At 40.2% G+C, this 18100-nt stretch overlaps 1 long non-coding RNA gene across 1 annotated transcript; it reads left to right on the top strand.

The window, feature by feature from the left end:
• Positions 1-1122: 1122 nt before the first annotated feature.
• LOC121841532 lies at positions 1123-17654 on the top strand. Its single transcript, XR_006080581.1, has 2 exons — positions 1123-1536; positions 16468-17654. It is a non-coding gene; the product is annotated as an uncharacterized LOC121841532 (long non-coding RNA).
• The last annotated feature ends 446 nt before the right edge of the window (positions 17655-18100 follow it).

Genomic DNA, 18100 nt, shown 5'->3' with positions numbered 1-18100 from the left:
CCCCTTATCTCAGCTCGCTGGTCACCATAGCAGCACCCGCTCCATAGTAGCACGCGCTCCAGCAGGTATATCTCTCTGGTCACCCCCAAAACCAATTCTTCCTTTGGCCTCCTCTCCTTCCAGTTCCCTGCTCCCAATGACTGGAACGAACTACAAAAATCTCTGAAACTGGAAACACTTACTGTATCTCCTGTAGCTTTAAGCACCAGCAGTAAGAGCAGCTCACTGCACCTGTACATAGCCCATCTATAATTAGCCCAAACAACTACCTCTCCCCCTACTGTATTTATTTATTTTGCTCCTTTGCACATCTCTACCTTGCACATTCTTCCACTGCAAATCTACCATTCCAGTGTTTTACTTGCTATATTGTATTTACTTTGCCACCATGGCCTTTTTTTTTCTTTTTTTTTGCCTTTACCTCCCTTATCTCACCTCATTTGCTCACATTGTATATAGACTTATTTTTCTACTGTATTATTGACTGTATGTTTGTTTATTCCATTTGTAACTGTGTTGTATGTGTCGAACTTCTTTGCTTTATCTTGGCCAGGTTGCAATTGTAAATGAGAACTTGTTCTCAACTTGCCTACCTGGTTAAATAAAGGTGAAATTAAAAAAAATCATTCCTACTTAGATTTGTGTGTATTTAGTATATGTTGTGTAATTTGTCAGATATTACTTGTTCGATACTACTGCACTGTCAGAGCTAGAAGCACAAGCATTTCGCTACATCTTCTAATCACGTATGTGATCAAATTTGATTTGATGATTGCCAGGGCCAGTAGACTGGCGATGTCAAGCACACTAAAAGCACTCAGATGTTCGTCAATTCATGAGTTTAAAGGGTTACTTGGAAGGAATTCTGGAACTTTACATTCTAATTAATCTAACTACATCACATCAAGCTTTTCTTGTAGACATTTACAATTTACAGGTGGCATGAACCTCAAGTCAGAACTTGTTAGGTGAAGTTTACACCGGCATGAGTACTTTTTCAAGGACACCAGCATGGACTGAGGAGCTGCTTGCACAACAACTCTGTTTTCAGTTTGTGTGTATGCTGGTGCCTATTGTTATACTGGCTTGTTTTAGAGACTGTGGGTCTTCTGTCAAAAATGACTAAGGATCGAGTGGTTGCTGAATGCAAGGCTATAGTGGTCAGTTAGAGGTGTCAGATGAGTCTGTGGCTCTGACATCCAATGTCAAGGTGAGTAGCAGGTTTTGGTGCTGGTGCCAGAAACTGGATCAGACCAGCACTAAGCAGAGTTAGGGTGCATAAGGAGGATAACTGACACCATCTTAAAATGCTTATAGAGATCAGCATGTATTGATTCTCAGTTCTGCTTCGCCATCGGAATGTACCGTATGCAATGACGTGGAGACAATACAGGTTGGGAACAGGAACAGGAGAGAGGTGAAAACCTTTTCCAATTGCATCCAGGGGTGTCATGCACTCCAAAAATCTGAGGCAGCACAAAGTACGTGAGGATGGCTGAGGGGTCGTCTGGAGGGGAGGTGATCGTGGACTTCTCCGTAAGTTGGAGAATTTTGAACTTTTCAAACACCTGAAACATATTTTTCCTGCAATATAGAGCCATAACCATTATGCTTAGGTCTATGTCAAAAATGTAGATTTTCATGCATATCTAAGCATACCTCTTGAGCTGTCTGTATCCTCCTGACTGGTGTTTTTTTTTTAAGAAACTAAATGCATCTGCTTAAATCTGGGTAAAAGATTAAGAGGAATGTGAGTATTATTCAGAACATTTAGTAATTGCTTGCTTTTCTAAAGTCTACCAACCTTGCCAGCAGGCATACCAGCTAAGATAGTTAGACACAGAGTGACACCACATGTCCCAGAGTGGTGTGAAGAAAACAAATCTGGGGCCTGTAGTTTTTCCTGATCTGGTAACTTAACCAGGTAAAACTCTGGACCTTATACAGCATGATATGATTCATCTGTTGAGTTTTTCTAATCAGGTCATGGTTGAAAAAAACTCCTGGAAAAACTCCTGGCCTTTGGGAGGATGAAACCTTTGTCAAACCGCAGCAACCTTGTACTTGTTCATATGAATTATATTTTAAACAAGGACTAGGGGCGTTTCCTATACATAGACACAGAGAAGCAACATGATTGCACAATAAAACTTAGACAACTCAAACAGGGCTGAGCTTACTTTATGCAGGTTTGCATTGTGTAGTCCTGCCCTATGCAACTGTAGGCCTAATAAAACATTTGCTCACAGTCTATGTCAGCTATTGTGTTTAATGATTCATTCCAGTTAATAATTTTGGATTGAGCAAATCTAGTTAGCCTAGACAGGCCAAGTTTAATTTTTCTTTATTACATTTTTTCATGGCATCCAATTGGTAGTTACAGTCTTGTCCCATCGCTGCAACGCCCGTACGGACTTGAGAGAGGTGAAGGAGGGCCGCCCCATGGATCTCCCAGTCGCGGCCAGCTGGGACAGAGCCTGGACTCAAACCAGGATCTCTAGTGGTACAGCTTTTACTGCAATGCAGTGCCTTAGACCACTGTGTAGACCACTGTGCCACTCGGGAAGCCCTAGTCAGCCCAAGTTTAAATATAAACCAAATGTTATCCCATTCACATTCTCTCATAAACAAATGGGATATAAATACACAACGTTACAGCTTCCTTTACTCTGAGGGACAGGGTGCACAGTAGGCTGATAGACTATGCAGCTGCTGTTTCCATGCAATACAACATGTCAGATCATTTAGGAAAGAGTTTTTGCTTGTCTCCGTCAGGAGTGATGTGTTATCATGCACGCCTTGAGCTTTGTGCCCTGCTCACACAACCTACGATTTCCCTGAATCTGACATGCAAAGAGCCAGACAGGGAAATTGTGAGCGAATGTAACAAGTGCGCTGAGAGGTAGGAAGCAAGTTCAGGGAGTGAGTGTTTTAATAAATAAAAAGACACAATGAACACGAAACCCAAACAATGCACCAGCATGAAAACAGAGTCAATAACACCTTTTTATTTTTATTTTTTATTTCATCTTTATTTAACCAGGTAGGCTGGTTGAGAACAAGTTCTCATTTACAACTGCGACCTGGCCAAGATAAAGCATAGCAGTGTGAACAGACAATAACACAGAGTTACACATGGAATAAACTATTAACAAGTCAATAACACAGTAGATTTTTTTTTTAAAGACTCTATATACATTGTGTGCAAAAGGCATGAGGACGTAGGCGAATAATTACAATTTTGCAGATTAATACTGGAGTGATAAATGATCAGATGGTCATGTACAGGTAGAGATACTGGTGTGCAAAAGAGCAGAAAAGTAAATCAATATAAACAGTATGGGGATGAGGTAGGTAAATTGGGTGGGCTATTTACCGATGGACTATGTACATCTGCAGCGATCGGTTAGCTGCTCAGATAGCAGATGTTTGAAGTTGGTGAGGGAGATAAAAGTCTCCAACTTCAGCGATTTTTGCAATTCGTTCCAGTCACAGGCAGCAGAGAACTGGAACGAAAGGCGGCCAAATGAGGTGTTGGCTTTAGGGATGATCAGTGAGATACACCTGCTGGAGCGTGTGCTACGGGTGGGTGTTGCCATCGTGACCAGTGAACTGAGATAAGGCGGAGCTTTACCTAGCATGGATTTGTAAATGACTTGACACCTGAGGAAATAACTAAGGGGAGTGGCAGATATAGGAATGATAATCAAGGAGGTGATGGAGTCCAGGTTAGTGTCATGAGGCACAGGTGAGTGAGACGATAGTGACAGGTGTGCGGGATAATCAGCCTGATGACCTAGAGACCGACACTGGAGTATACATGACAGCGAGTTGACAAATCATGAGGCAAATCAGTCTAAGAAGCAGCACTTTGCTCCTCTTTGTAAAGCTTTGTGTCAATATATTTTATTCAACTAAATTAAAAGTGAGGTGGCGCTGCCATCACGTTTTCTGGTGGGCCCTGGTTTCTGGCGGGCCCTAGTTAGACAAGCTAGCTACTCTATCTGGATTGACAGCCTGAAATAGCTTCTTGGTAGCTAGTGAGGTTGGGAGATTGGGAACCTATTTGGGCTAGCTAAAGCCAAATTCATAATATTGCTAGGTAGCTAGTAGTATTATAGAGAAACAACAAAAATGCAACAAAAAAATCTAAATAAATGTTTTATTATTACTATTTTAAACAGGACAAATCTGAGGGGCCACATGCTCCTTACCCCATATGGGCATGATGCCTCCCAGTCAATCTCTACTGTAAACACACCTTTGAAGTGTCTGACAAAAGACTGTTCTTATTGCGACACTGTCGAGTCATTACTAACAGAGCAACAAACCAAGAGGAAAATGTGACTCTCCCCTAGGACTAAATACAAGGTTTCTGTCCTCAAAGACAAAAAAAAAACTTGGATTAAAGAGATCTATTGGTATATTCCTCTGTCCCTGGAGACAAGGGGGCTTTTTAGAAGTCCGTCAATATAAGCCCCAAAATATGCCAACTAAAACTGTTTAGCTTGTCTACACACGTCCTATACAGAATGGATGAAACTCTAAGCATTCATAAATAACATATACAGTCCAAAATTATTGGCACCTTTGATAAAGACTGTATAAAATAAACAATACAAATACTGAAATATATTGTGTGCAAAAAAAACATTATTTTATACTAATACTATTGCTGAGAGAAAAATATTTTGTTATAAAAGCAATTTAAAAAAGATTGGTGTCAAAAATGATTGGCACCCGTTTTCAATACTTTGTTCACCCCCTTGCAAGGATAACATCACTTAATCTACAGTATTGGGTTTTATGAGGGTGAAGAACACATTGGGAGGGATCTTAGACCATTCCTCCATACAGAATCTTTCCAGATTCTTGATATCCTTCAGTCTGCACTTATAGACTGTCCTTTTCAATTCAAACCACAGGTTTTCAATAGGGTTCAAGTCAGGAGACTGAGATGGCCATTGCAAAATGTTGACGTTGTGGGCAATGAATAATTTCCTTCTGGATTGTGACGTGTGCTTGGGGTCATTGTCTTGCTGGAAGTTCCACTTGCGGCCAAGTTTCAGCCTCCTGGCAGAGGCAACCAGTTTTTTTGCTATAATCTCTTACGATTTGGTGGAATTCATTATGCCATTGACTGTAACAAGGACCCCAGGACCAACGGAAGCAAAACAGTTCCATAACATCAAAGATCCATCACCATATTTTTACACTAGATAAAAGGTTATTTTCTGCATATGCATTCTTTTTTCGAAGCCAAAGAGCTTTATTTTCGTCTCATCTGACCATAACACCAGGTTCCAATCCAATGCCGTTTTTTTATGGCAACCCTTCCTAGTAGCCTTTTGGCATGTAGGTGTTGTCTAATTGTAGATTTGGAGGCTTGGTGACCCCAAAATGTGACCACGTTCTGTAATTCTCCAACTGTGGCACTTGGACATTTCTTTGCCTCCTGAAACATCTTCCTCACTGTACTTGGGGACAAGATACATGTGGGTCCTCTACCAGTTAAGTTTACCACTGTTCCAGTGGTTTTAAATGTTTTAATTGTTGCCTTAATAATGGTAAATTGTATATTTGGGTTTTCTGTTGTTTTTTGTACCCATTGCCTGATTCACAAAAGTCTGCTTTTGCCCATCGGGATGGATGACAAATGGATTTGACATGCGTTACCTTATTTTTGTATACTTTTTTATACATGAAAGCCCACAATTCAGTTGAGACTCAATACAGCTGAGATTCACTTTTTTAAAGTAGAATGTTAATGCAGATTACATTTTAAAACATTTATATATGAATTGTGGAGGGGGGTTCGCTATTTATATTCTTTATTTTATAGTCCTTTTTGCTGATCTTTTTCAAGGCTGCCAAAAATTGGCGAAGTCACTGTACATTAGTCTAAACAAGAGGGCTTGTTTTGGGTGTTGTAAATCTTTTCCCGACTGCACTGTAAAGCCTCCACTGTTATGACCAAACAGAGAAGAAAGGTAGACTGTCTATGCCCAGTCTTAGTAAAGCCAACACAAATAGCATTCCTCCCTCCTGCTGGTAGCAACTGTTCAGGGTGACGGAAAATGTATCCTTTATCCTCCATTGATCCACCATTGTTTGTGGTATCACACAGTAGGGAGGAAAGACATTGCTTGTATAACAGCAGCAGACGCAGTCATCTCATGTTCCGTCTGCATTATCAAGTTGCATCAACATCAGCTCCTCTTGTTTGTGTTGTTTGTTTTAACATTTAACAATGTGTAGTAGGTGGCAGGAACTTGTTTTTATTTATTTAGCAGACGCTCTTATCCAGCATCTTACCCAGTGTCAGCTAATGTGGCTAAATAATCAACTACTGGTGAAGTAATGCACTTAAGGTGTCCGTCACATGTCCCAGCAGAAGCAGTTCGGAACAGTTTGTGCATATATTATGACTTTTGTAGACATTTTTGCTTGTTTTGGAAATTAATGACAGACTTCTTGAATTATCTTAGATTCATTGTGATTATTTTGAGGAAGTGTATACTGGCAACTGCGTCTCAAAATGGACAAACAGTACTATTGCCGCCTTTTTCTCATTTTTCAAGTGAAGGTCTTTTAAGTGAGTATGGGGGCACACTCCTTCAGTTCAGCCAGCTACGTGCAGGCTAGAGCGTGTCTTGTGCAAATTCTTCTGTGGTTTACAATTAATTGACAATATTTGTATGGGTAAGATGTATTTTTTGTTAGGGAAAATATATATATTTTTTTATTCATTGTTTTATTATATGTTGAAAGCAAGCAATAGGCAAAATAAATGAATGGTTTAACTGTGTAGTCCAGGCACACATTTACTAGAGAAAGCATATGTGTTCGAATCTTGTCTGCTAATGCCCTTTGAATTTATGGAATAAGTACACTTTAGTTACATAGATTTATATTATTATATCGTCGTTGTCGGAAGAAAACCTCCTAACCAAATGTTGCGAAAGCTGATACTATTGTTTCCCCTTTACGTCTGTCAGCGGTTTAAAGTACTTAAGTAAAAATACTTTAAAAGTACTACTTAAGTCGTTTTTGGGGGTTATCTGCACATTACTTTACTATTTCGATTTTTCAGATCTTTTACTTTTACTCCACTACATTCCTAAAGAAAATAATGTACTTTTTACTCCATACATTTTCCCTGACACCCAAAAGTACTTGCTACATTTTGAATGCTTAGCAGGACAGGAAAATGGTCCAATTCACATACTTATCAAGAGAACATCCCTTGTCATCCCCACAAATGCTTAATTTGTCAATCATGTCAGTGTTGGAGTGTGCCCCTGGCTATACGTCATTTAAAAAAACAAGAACATGATGCTGCCGTCCAACCAGCCTCGCAATTTTGAATGCACCGAGAAACCGTGACGAGGCCCAATGTTGTGCCATTCATCTGCCGCCATCCCGTCATGCTTTAGCATGATAATGCATGGCCCCAATGTCGCAAGGACCTATACACGAAGCTGAAAATGTCCCAGTTCTTCCATGGCCTGTATACTCACCAGACATGTCACCCATTGAGCATTTTTGGGATGCTCTGGATCTACGTGTATGACAACGTGTTCCAGTTCCTGCCAATATCCAGCAACTTCGCAACAGCCATTGAAGAAGAGTGGGACAACATTCCACAGGCCACAATCAATAGCCTGATCAAGATGTGTTGCACTGCATGAGGCAAATAGTGGTCACACCAGATAAGGACTGGTTTTCTGATCCACTCCACTACCTTTTTGTTACTAAGGTACATGTACCTTTTTATGAAATTGTGCACATTGATAGATATTCAGTCAACATTGAACATTGAATGACCGTAACTGTACTGCCTACGGACTTTGTTTGATGTTAGCCTACACTGGAGAGTACGTGTACTGGGGGACATCTGCAAGATGGTGCTGGAAGGCTTTAATAATAAATGAATGTCAAATCAATTACACTAAGTGGTTGTCCTTTTGATGTGCTCTCTCAGTTTACCATAAGGTGTAAAAAATGACCTAACTAAATGTGTAACTAGTACTTAAGTAGTTTTCTGACCAGATACTTTTTTACTCTTACTTGGGTAGTTTCTTAAGAAAGTAACTCAAGTACAGATTTTCAATAATCTACACACCTCTGCAAATTATACATAGCCTAACTATAAATGGAGGAAAGTTTATCGTTCTACAGTAGGCCTAGATCTGGAAATCAACTGATCAGCTCATCAATTTAGCCAGGGAAACACTAACAGTAGATTATCGACTGTGACGTGGCCTTTAAATTATTCCATTTGCAGAGCATATTCATCTGGAATTAGAAAAACTAGTGTCACACCTTTGTTCATGAAACATGTTGAAAGTAAAAGATTGTGTGCAGGCACAGTTCTAACAAACACAACCTAATGGCTGCGATATGTTCCCAGTTACAACTGTATTTAGTCTGAATTTGCTCCTGATATGGGCATTGAAAAGTAGCTTTAGTAGCCATTTGTTTACATGCTCACGTTACTGGTAGGATGTGAACCCTAGTCTCCAGCTCCGGAACCACACGTCTTAACCGTTAAGACAAAAAAAAATATTTACTCGTTGGCCAAGGGTGGTTTTACTAGAGCACTTTAACTCACCTCTGTTACACTTATCCTATAAATGTTTTTTTTAAATGTAGCCTAAATGGCTGCTGTGTTTCCCTCTGTTCTCATTGTAATATCCTGTGTGTTACTGTCAAATATTTTGGTTTTCAGGAGATCCAGGGCCAGAAGTATAGGTAAGAAATATATGACTTTTAAAAGACGATGACTCTTTGTAGGTTAAAGGTCAGCAAAATAGTGGTACAGTCTTTTAGTAAAATGGCTGACACGGCTCCCAGGGTCCAAATCTGTGGGGGTTCCCTGTCTAAATCTTTTCAAGGTACCTAATTTGACCTCTGTGCCAAAATTGGTGTTCATCTCAAAATAAGACTTCTGAACTGTAAATTGTATTACTGTCTGTGGACATTTCCTAGGGCCAAATCTGGGGTGGCTCCACATCTACATCTTCTCAGGGTCCATAAACCTACCTCTGTTTAAAATTGTACCTCTCTCCTGAACTATAAAATAATGGTAGGCCACCCGTTGGTAGTCATTTTGAAAAAAGGCTGCCATGCCCCCCCAGGTTCCAAATCTGGGATGACGCTATATCTGAATATTTTCAGGTGGGCAGGTAGCCTACTGGTTAAGAGTGTTGGGCCAGTAACTGAAAGTTTGTTGGTTTGAATCCTAGAGCAGACTAGTTGAAAATTCTGTCAATGTGCCCTTGACCAATGCACTTACCCCTAATTGCTCTGGATAAGAGTGTCTGCTAAATGACTAAGATGCTAAATAAATCTATCTCAGTGCCACATTTGGTGATTTTATCACAAAATACATGCTGTTCCAGATTTTTCAGCTCAAATCAAATCAAATCAAATTTTATTTGTCACATACACATGGTTAGCAGATGTTAATGCGAGTGTAGCGAAATGCTTGTGCTTCTAGTTCCGACAATGCAGTAATAAAAAGCAAGTAATCTAACTAACAATTCCAAAAAAAACTACTGTCTTATACACAGTGTAAGGGGATAAAGAATATGTACATAAGGATATATGAATGAGTGATGGTACAGAGCAGCATAGGCAAGATACAGTAGATGATATCGAGTACAGTATATACATATGAGATAAGTATGTAAACCAAGTGGCATAGTTAAAGTGGCTAGTGATACATGTATTACATAAGGATGCAGTCGATGATATAGAGTACAGTATCAACGTATGCATATGAGATGAACAATGTAGGGTAAGTAACATTATATAAGGTAGCATTGTTTAAAGTGGCTAGTGATATATTTACATCATTTCCCATCAATTCCCATGATTAAAGTGGCTGGAGTAGAGTCAGTGTCATTGACAGTGTGTTGGCAGTAGCCACTCAATGTTAGTGGTGGCTGTTTAACAGTCTGATGGCCTTGAGATAGAAGCTGTTTTTCAGTCTCTCGGTCCCAGCTTTGATGCACCTGTACTGACCTCGCCTTCTGGATGACAGCGGGGTGAACAGGCAGTGGCTCGGGTGGTTGATGTCCTTGATGATCTTTATGGCCTTCCTGTAGCATCGGGTGGTGTAGGTGTCCTGGAGGGCAGGTAGTTTGCCCCGGTGATGCGTTGTGCAGACCTCACTACCCTCTGGAGAGCCTTACGGTTGAGGGCGGTGCAGTTGCCATACCAGGCGGTGATACAGCCCGCCAGGATGCTCTCGATTGTGCATCTGTAGAAGTTTGTGAGTGCTTTTGGTGACAAGCCGAATTTCTTCAGCCTCCTGAGGTTGAAGAGGCGCTGCTGCGCCTTCCTCACGATGCTGTCTGTGTGAGTGGACCAATTCAGTTTGTCTGTGATGTGTATGCCGAGGAACTTAAAACTTGCTACCCTCTCCACTACTGTTCCATCAATGTGGATGGGGGTGTGTTCCCTCTGCTGTTTCCTGAAGTCCACAATCATCTCCTTAGTTTTGTTGACGTTGAGTGTGAGGTTAATTTCCTGACACCACACTCCCTGTAGGCCGTCTCGTCGTTGTTGGTAATCAAGCCTACCAAATCAAATCAAATCAAATCAAATCAAATCAAATTTTATTTGTCACATACACATGGTTAGCAGATGTTAATGCGAGTGTAGCGAAATGCTTGTGCTTCTAGTTCCGACAATGCAGTAATAACGAGCAAGTAATCTAACTAACAATTCCAAAAAAAAAAACTACTGTCTTATACACAGTGTAAGGGGATAAAGAATATGTACATAAGGATATATGAATGAGTGATGGTACAGAGCAGCATAGGCAAGATACAGTAGATGATATCGAGTACAGTATATACATATGAGATAAGTATGTAAACCAAGTGGCATAGTTAAAGTGGCTAGTGATACATGTATTACACAAGGATGCAGTCGATGATATAGAGTACAGTATCAACGTATGCATATGAGATGAACAATGTAGGGTAAGTAACATTATATAAGGTAGCATTGTTTAAAGTGGCTAGTGATATATTTACATCATTTCCCATCAATTCCCATGATTAAAGTGGCTGGAGTAGAGTCAGTGTCATTGACAGTGTGTTGGCAGTAGCCACTCAATGTTAGTGCTGTTGTATCGTCCGCAAACTTGATGATTGAGTTGGAGGCGTGCATGGCCACGCAGGCGTGGGTGAACAGGGAGTACAGGAGAGGGCTCAGAACGCACCCTTGTGGGGCCCCAGTGTTGAGGATCAGCGGGGAGGAGATGTTGTTGCCTACCCTCACCACCTGGGGGCGGCCCGTCAGGAAGTCCAGTACCCAGTTGCACAGGGCGGGGTCGAGACCCAGGGTCTCGAGCTTGATGACGAGCTTGGAGGGTACTATGGTGTTGAATGCCGAGCTGTAGTCGATGAACAGCATTCTCACATAGGTATTCCTCTTGTCCAGATGGGTTAGGGCAGTGTGCAGTGTGGTTGAGATTGCATCGTCTGTGGACCTATTTGGGCGGTAAGCAAATTGGAGTGGGTCAAGGGTGTCAGGTAGGGTGGAGGTGATATGGTCCTTGACTAGTCTCTCAAAGCACTTCATGATGACGGATGTGAGTGCTACGGGGCGGTAGAAGCTTGATGAGAAGGTTCACGGGCATGCGCAGACCTTTTGGGGGGCATGTGCTCAAACAAATAAAATGGCACCCCGAAATGTTTTTATCCTGCAACTGTGGTTGGTCACAGACTCGTTGAAAAATTATTACCAAAAAAATGGAAAATCAGCACAATCTTACAATCTGATGAATCAAGTATTTTGCTAAACTATTTTGAAATTGAAGAAATTCGGCACGTACAGTTGAAGTCAGAAGTTTACATACACTTAGGTTGGAGTCATTAAAACTCGTTTTTCAACCACTGCACAAATTTCTTGTTAAAAACTATAGTTTGGCAAGTCGGTTAGGACACCTACTTTGTGCATGACACAAGTAATTTTTCCAACAATTGTCTACAGACAGATTATTTCACTTATAATTCACTATATCATAATTAGGTAGGCTAATAGGCTAATTGACATCATTTGAGTCAATTGGAGGTGTATCTGTGGATGTATTTTAAGGCCTACCTTCAAACTCAGTGCCTCTTTGCTTGACATTATGGGAAAATCAAAAGAAATCAGACCTCAGAAAAAAAATGGTACATCTCCAGTCTGGTTCATCCTTGGGAGCAATTTCCAAACGCCTGAAGGTACCACGTTCATCTGTACAAACAATAGTACACAAGTATAAACACAATGGGACCACGCAGCCGTCATACCTTTCAGGAAGGAGATGCGTTCTGTCTCCTAGAGATGAACGTACTTTGGTGCGAAAAGTGCAAACCAACCCCAGAACAACAGCAAAGGACCTTGTGAAGATGCTGGAGGAAACAGTTGCAAAAGTATCTATATTCACAGTAAAACGACTGAAAGGCCGCTCAGCTCTGCTCAAAACCGCCATAAAAAAAACAGACTTTGGTTTGCAACTGCACATGGGGACAAATATCGTACTTTTTGGAGAAATGTCATCTGGTCTGATGAAACAAAAATAGAACTATTTGGCCATAATGACCATTGTTATGTCTGGATAAAAAAGGGGGATGCTTGCAAGCTGAAGAACACCATCCCAACAGTGAAGCACGGGGGTTGAAGCATCATGATGTGGGGGTGTTTTGCTGCAGGAGGGACTGGTGCACTTCACAAAATAGATGGCATCATGAGGAAATAAAATGATGTGGATATATTGAAGACATCAAGACATCAGTCAGGAAATTAAAGATTGGTCGCAAATGAGTCTTCCAAATGGACAATGACCCCAAGCATACTTGACAACAAAGTCAAGTTATTGGAGTGGCCATCACAAAGCCCTGACCTCAATCCTATAGAAAATATGTGGACAGAACTGAAAAAATTGTGTGCGAGCAAGGAGGCCTACAAACCTGACTCAGTTACACCAGCTCTGTCAGGAAGCTTGTGTAAGGCTACCCGAAACATTTGACCCAAGTTAAACAATTTAAAAGCAATGCTACCAAATACTAATTGAGTGTATGAAACCTTCTGATCCACTGGGAATGTGATGAAAGAAATAAAAGCTTAAATAAATAATTCTCTCTACTATTATTCTGACATTTCACATTCTTAAAATAAAGTGTTGATCCTAACTGACCTAAGACAGGGAATTTTTACAAGGATTAAATGTCAGGAATTGTGAAAAACTGAGTTTAAATGCATTAGGCTAAGGTGTATATAAACTTCCAACTTCAACTGTGTTAACAATAACAAACACAATTCCAGAAAAAATGGAAGATTGCAAGAAATACTGTAGCCTACCATTACTATATCTAACCCAACTCCAAATGTTGCCTGTCAATACAGCCATAAATGTGATGCATTTTCAAAACGCAAAATAGGCTATAAAAATAATCTGCGTTTAAAACCTGCATTTGGAGACGAAAGTCATTCACGTTAGCAGCCAATATCAAGTAGGGATACAGAATGTCACATCTCTGGAGTCCAGAGCAAACTAAATCATACAACCATATGGCCTACTTGTACCAGAGTTTGCAGGATCGGATAGAAAGCATGTTCTGTCTGCACTGTGCCATCACGTTGGTGGGCAGCCTGCCCACCGAGTGCTCGTTGCCAGTAGGGTAACCCTTTTCTTCCTCACAAATATACTAAATTCACCAGAATATGTTACATCTTCATCGCATAATATTGAAAACAGTGTGATGTTACAGCTGCTTAGACATATAGCCAGCAGCCAACCAAATTTTAGGCCTATCTGAAATATGAAAATGATCAATGAAATCGTCCTTGTTCTGGCAATCTTGAGTCCGTAGTAGATTGCTAAACTGTATTTTATATGGATGATAAACGTAAACCTAATCTGTTTTTGCCATGCAAAACTGGAGGAAATTAGTTATTTCTGGTCAATGGTCACTAATCTGGACATGCACTCCAGCCTTTGCGCACCAATGCTGATGATTGGTCATTGACATTGACCAACAATCAAGCGCAATTTTCCAGTTCTATAGCATAGATGAGAATTGAATGACGACTTGTGAGCAGTGGGTTCAGAACAACAACAACCAAAAATGTAGGCTATCCCCCCAAAATTAGGGGTGAAATTATACTACCACAGAAAAGCACACTTTGGAGACTGGAAGGGCAAATGGGGATGTGCTCTGCACAGATAAGCCCTATCTGTGCATGTAGGCCACCCTGAGAAGATTCAATATTTAAAGATTTATTTTAAATAATTACCACCATAAGACCTGTAAGGATGTCTTGTTTGAGTCAGTTGGGAAGACATTAGGCAAAATATGTATTTTTTGGTCATAATAAAGACGTCTCAAAAAACACATCTTAATCTGGATATATTTTGGTCTGGATATATTTTGGTATATTTTGATATTATGACTTCACGACCAGAATATACCCGGACAGCAGAATTAGACGTTGGAATGTCCCTACCTCAATCAAGTAGACCTGTAAAATTGTTAAATTAAGGGCTACGTTTAGTGTTAGGTAAGGGTTAGGGTTTACGGTTTGGTTCAGGGTAGGGATGTCCCAAGGAATCCGGATAGCAGTAACTGGTCATAGAGTGAGAGACGGGCACGGTATTTGTGAATGGGCCAGCGAAACAGGCATTCATTTGTTTTGTTTTTTAATTAACCTCTAAGGGATCAGTGTCCCTCCCGTGGGATGGTTGAGCTAATGTAGGCTAATGTGAGTAGAATGAGGTTGTAAGTAACAAGAACATTTCCCAGGACACAGACATATTTGATATTGGCAGAACGCTTGAATTAATTGTTAATCTAACAGCACTGTCCAATTTACAGTAGCTATTACAGTGAAAGAATACCATGCTATTGTTTGAGGAGAGGTGCACAGTTATGAACTTGAAAAGTTATTAATAAACCAATTATGCACATTTGGGCAGTCTTGATACAACATTTTGAAGAGAAATGCAATTGTTCATTGGATCAGTCTAGAACTTTGCACATACACTGCTGCCATCTAGTTGCCAAAATCTACATTGTGCCTGGGCTGGAATAACACATTATGGCCTTTATCTTGCATTTCAAAGATGATAGTACAAAAAAAATACAAAAAAACACATGTTTTTTTTTTGTATTATCTTTTACCAGGTGTAATGTGTTATATTCTCCTATATTCATTTCACATTTCCGCAAACTTCAAAGTGTTTCCTTTCAAATGGTATCAAGAATATGCATATCCTTGCTTCAGGGAGTTAGATTTGGGTATGTCATTTTTGGCAAAATTTTTAAAAAAGGGGCAAACTATGTCAAAGAAATGGTATACCACATAACAAGCGGCAGAATTACCAATATGTCCTTGATCCGATTGAGGAGTAAGTATGTTTAGGTTGTGATATTGTTAGGAAATATTTAGGCCTACTGTGTAGATAAGGCACATTTGGTTTATTTGAAAATAATTACTTTTTGCAGAATTGATAAATCTATTGTCGAAGGCACGTAGGCAATATTATTTACTGTGTCGATAGGGGAGTAGGCTAGTGTACAATAATAACGTCATTTGATGTTCTAGTATTTATTTCATGGATAAATTCTATTGTAAATGTATAAAAATATATATACAAACGGGGTGCTATAGGATCTGTAGTCTACATATTGTACATTGTAATACACTACCCCTACATGCCATTGTGTGCTGGAGCTATTGGATTTATTTTTCCACTGTCAGTAGGCCTACACATTCACACCTGAGTTGAATGTGGGATGCCTACTTTTCCCTGAAGGAGGGAAATGAGGTACAACATGCAACTTCGATTGAAGGCCTAAAATCATGCCTTACAAGACCAAAGAAATCATAATGATGTCCTATTACAGTGTGGATATAGGAGTAGCCTATTTTACAATAATGTAACCGTATGTGGTAGTTATTATTTATCTAATTGATCAATTAGGGGCGGCAGGGTAGCCTAGTGGTTAGAGCGTTGGACTAGTAACCGAAAGGTTGCAAGTTCAAATCCCCAAGCTGACAAGGTACAAATCTGTCGTTCTGCCCCTGAACAGGCAGTTAACCCACTGTTCCTAGGCTGTCATTGAAAATAAGAATTTGTTCTTAACTGACTTGCCTAGTAAAATAAAGGTAAAATTTAAAAAATATTAAATTGTAAATGTTGATGGGTACACTACTTTGTTCAATGATTACGGTATTGTACAAGGTAGATACAGGAGTAGCCCATAGTATACAAAAATAACATAATCGAATGTGCTATATTATAATTTTTTTGATTAAAGACCAAATTGTAAATGGCGATGGGAAGGATATTTCATTCCATGAAAACTGAATGTTTTGCTAAATCTGGGAGCATGTTAATGAAGGTTTTTCAGCTGTTGAACTATGGAAATGACAAACACATTTCTAAATCTGTCTTTCTTTTAGTCAAGAAGATGTGATGAGCAGAGCAACCAATCAGCGTCACTGCAGCTGTTCAACCCTCCACCCCCACCACTCTCCCTCCACAAGCAACCACATCCTCTTCTCCTGTTCAACTAATTTGCCGCTGCACAGAAAAGGACTGTACATACCCCTGTGCCCATCAGTGCAAAATGATCCAGCCAAAGCCTCAGCTGGACGCCGAAAATGTGAAAAATGTCAGTGTGTGTGTGTGTGTGTCTGTGTGTGTGTGTGTGTGTGTGTGTGTGTGTGTGTGTGTGTGTGTGTGTGTGTGTGTGTGTGTGTGTGTGTGTGTGTGTTCCAAGAAAAGACATGAGTGTGATGTGCCCCTCTGTGTCAATGTTGAAATGCGATAAATGAAGGATGGCAAAGGAGATAGTGATGTGATAGTGTGTTTGTATGACTCCTTGGGATCTAAAATGAGTGTGGGGTGCCCTCTTGTGTCTCCTTTTTGTTCCTTTGAAGGCATTACACTCATCCCTGGTGGAGGTTCTTGGAACACTGTTATTTAAGTCTGAGCAGAGGTTGATGAAAACCTTCAAAGTTGGTGGTGCTATATTGCGTGTTATCTTGAACACCAGGCAGATGTTTGAGTACAGAATGAAAATGGTGTAAACTGAACAGGTTGAACTTGTTGAGTACACTCTTAGAAAAAGGGGTTCCAACTGGCTGTCACCAAAGGAGAACCCTTTTTGGTTATTAGGTATAACTCTTTTTAGTTACAGTAAGAACTCTTTGGGGTTCCATGTAGAACCCTCTGTGGAATGGAACCCAAAATGATTCTACCTAGGCACCGAATGGGTTCTACCTGGATCCAAAAAGAGTTCTTCAAAGGGTTCTATAGGGACAGCGGAAGAAACCTTTTAGGTTCTAGATAGGTCTATATTGCAGTGGTGGTTCCGTTGTTTTCTTAAAGAATATATATATATTAATTGGTGGTGGTGAGTTAAGATAATCAGAAATACTGTGAAACATCCCCACTTTTAGCACACATTTGCAAGCAGGCAAAGTCGCCTACTTCTATGCGTGCTGAGGTATGTGTGATCACTCAACATTGACAGGACTGACAAAAATGCTCACATGCAAACAAAAGACAAAGAAATGACCAAACAATGAAGTAATTGGCAAAAGAAATGTAAATGTTATGAAATAAAGCAAAACCTGTGGATCAAGTGTATCAGTTTGAATTGCATTAAGAGAAATGACTGTAAAATCAACACTGTAGATGATAAAAGATGGGAATTAACAGTGAACATTTACTGGTGGTGATGTACACTACATGGCCAAAAGTATGTGGATACTTCTTCATCGAACAAATCATTCATAAATCATGGGCATTAATATGGAGTTGATTCCCCTTTGGGAAGCCTCCACTCTTCTGGGAAGGCTTTCCTCTAGATCAGGGGTGGGCAACTCCAGTCCTCAAGAGCCTGATTGGTGTCACACTTTTTCTCCATCCTTAGCAAGCACAGCTGATTAATCAAATTGCATTCTAAACTGAAGATCATGATTAGGTGATTATTGGAGTCTGTGACACCAATCAGGCCCTCACGGACTGGAATTGCCCACCCCTGCTCTAGATGTTGGAACATTTCTGCAGGGACTTGCTTCCACTCAG

Source organism: Oncorhynchus tshawytscha, linkage group LG31 (assembly GCF_018296145.1).
Source record: "Oncorhynchus tshawytscha isolate Ot180627B linkage group LG31, Otsh_v2.0, whole genome shotgun sequence".
NCBI lineage: Eukaryota > Metazoa > Chordata > Actinopteri > Salmoniformes > Salmonidae > Oncorhynchus > Oncorhynchus tshawytscha.
Note: the sequence above shows the minus strand (reverse complement) of the source record. Positions and strands in the feature narration are given on the sequence as shown.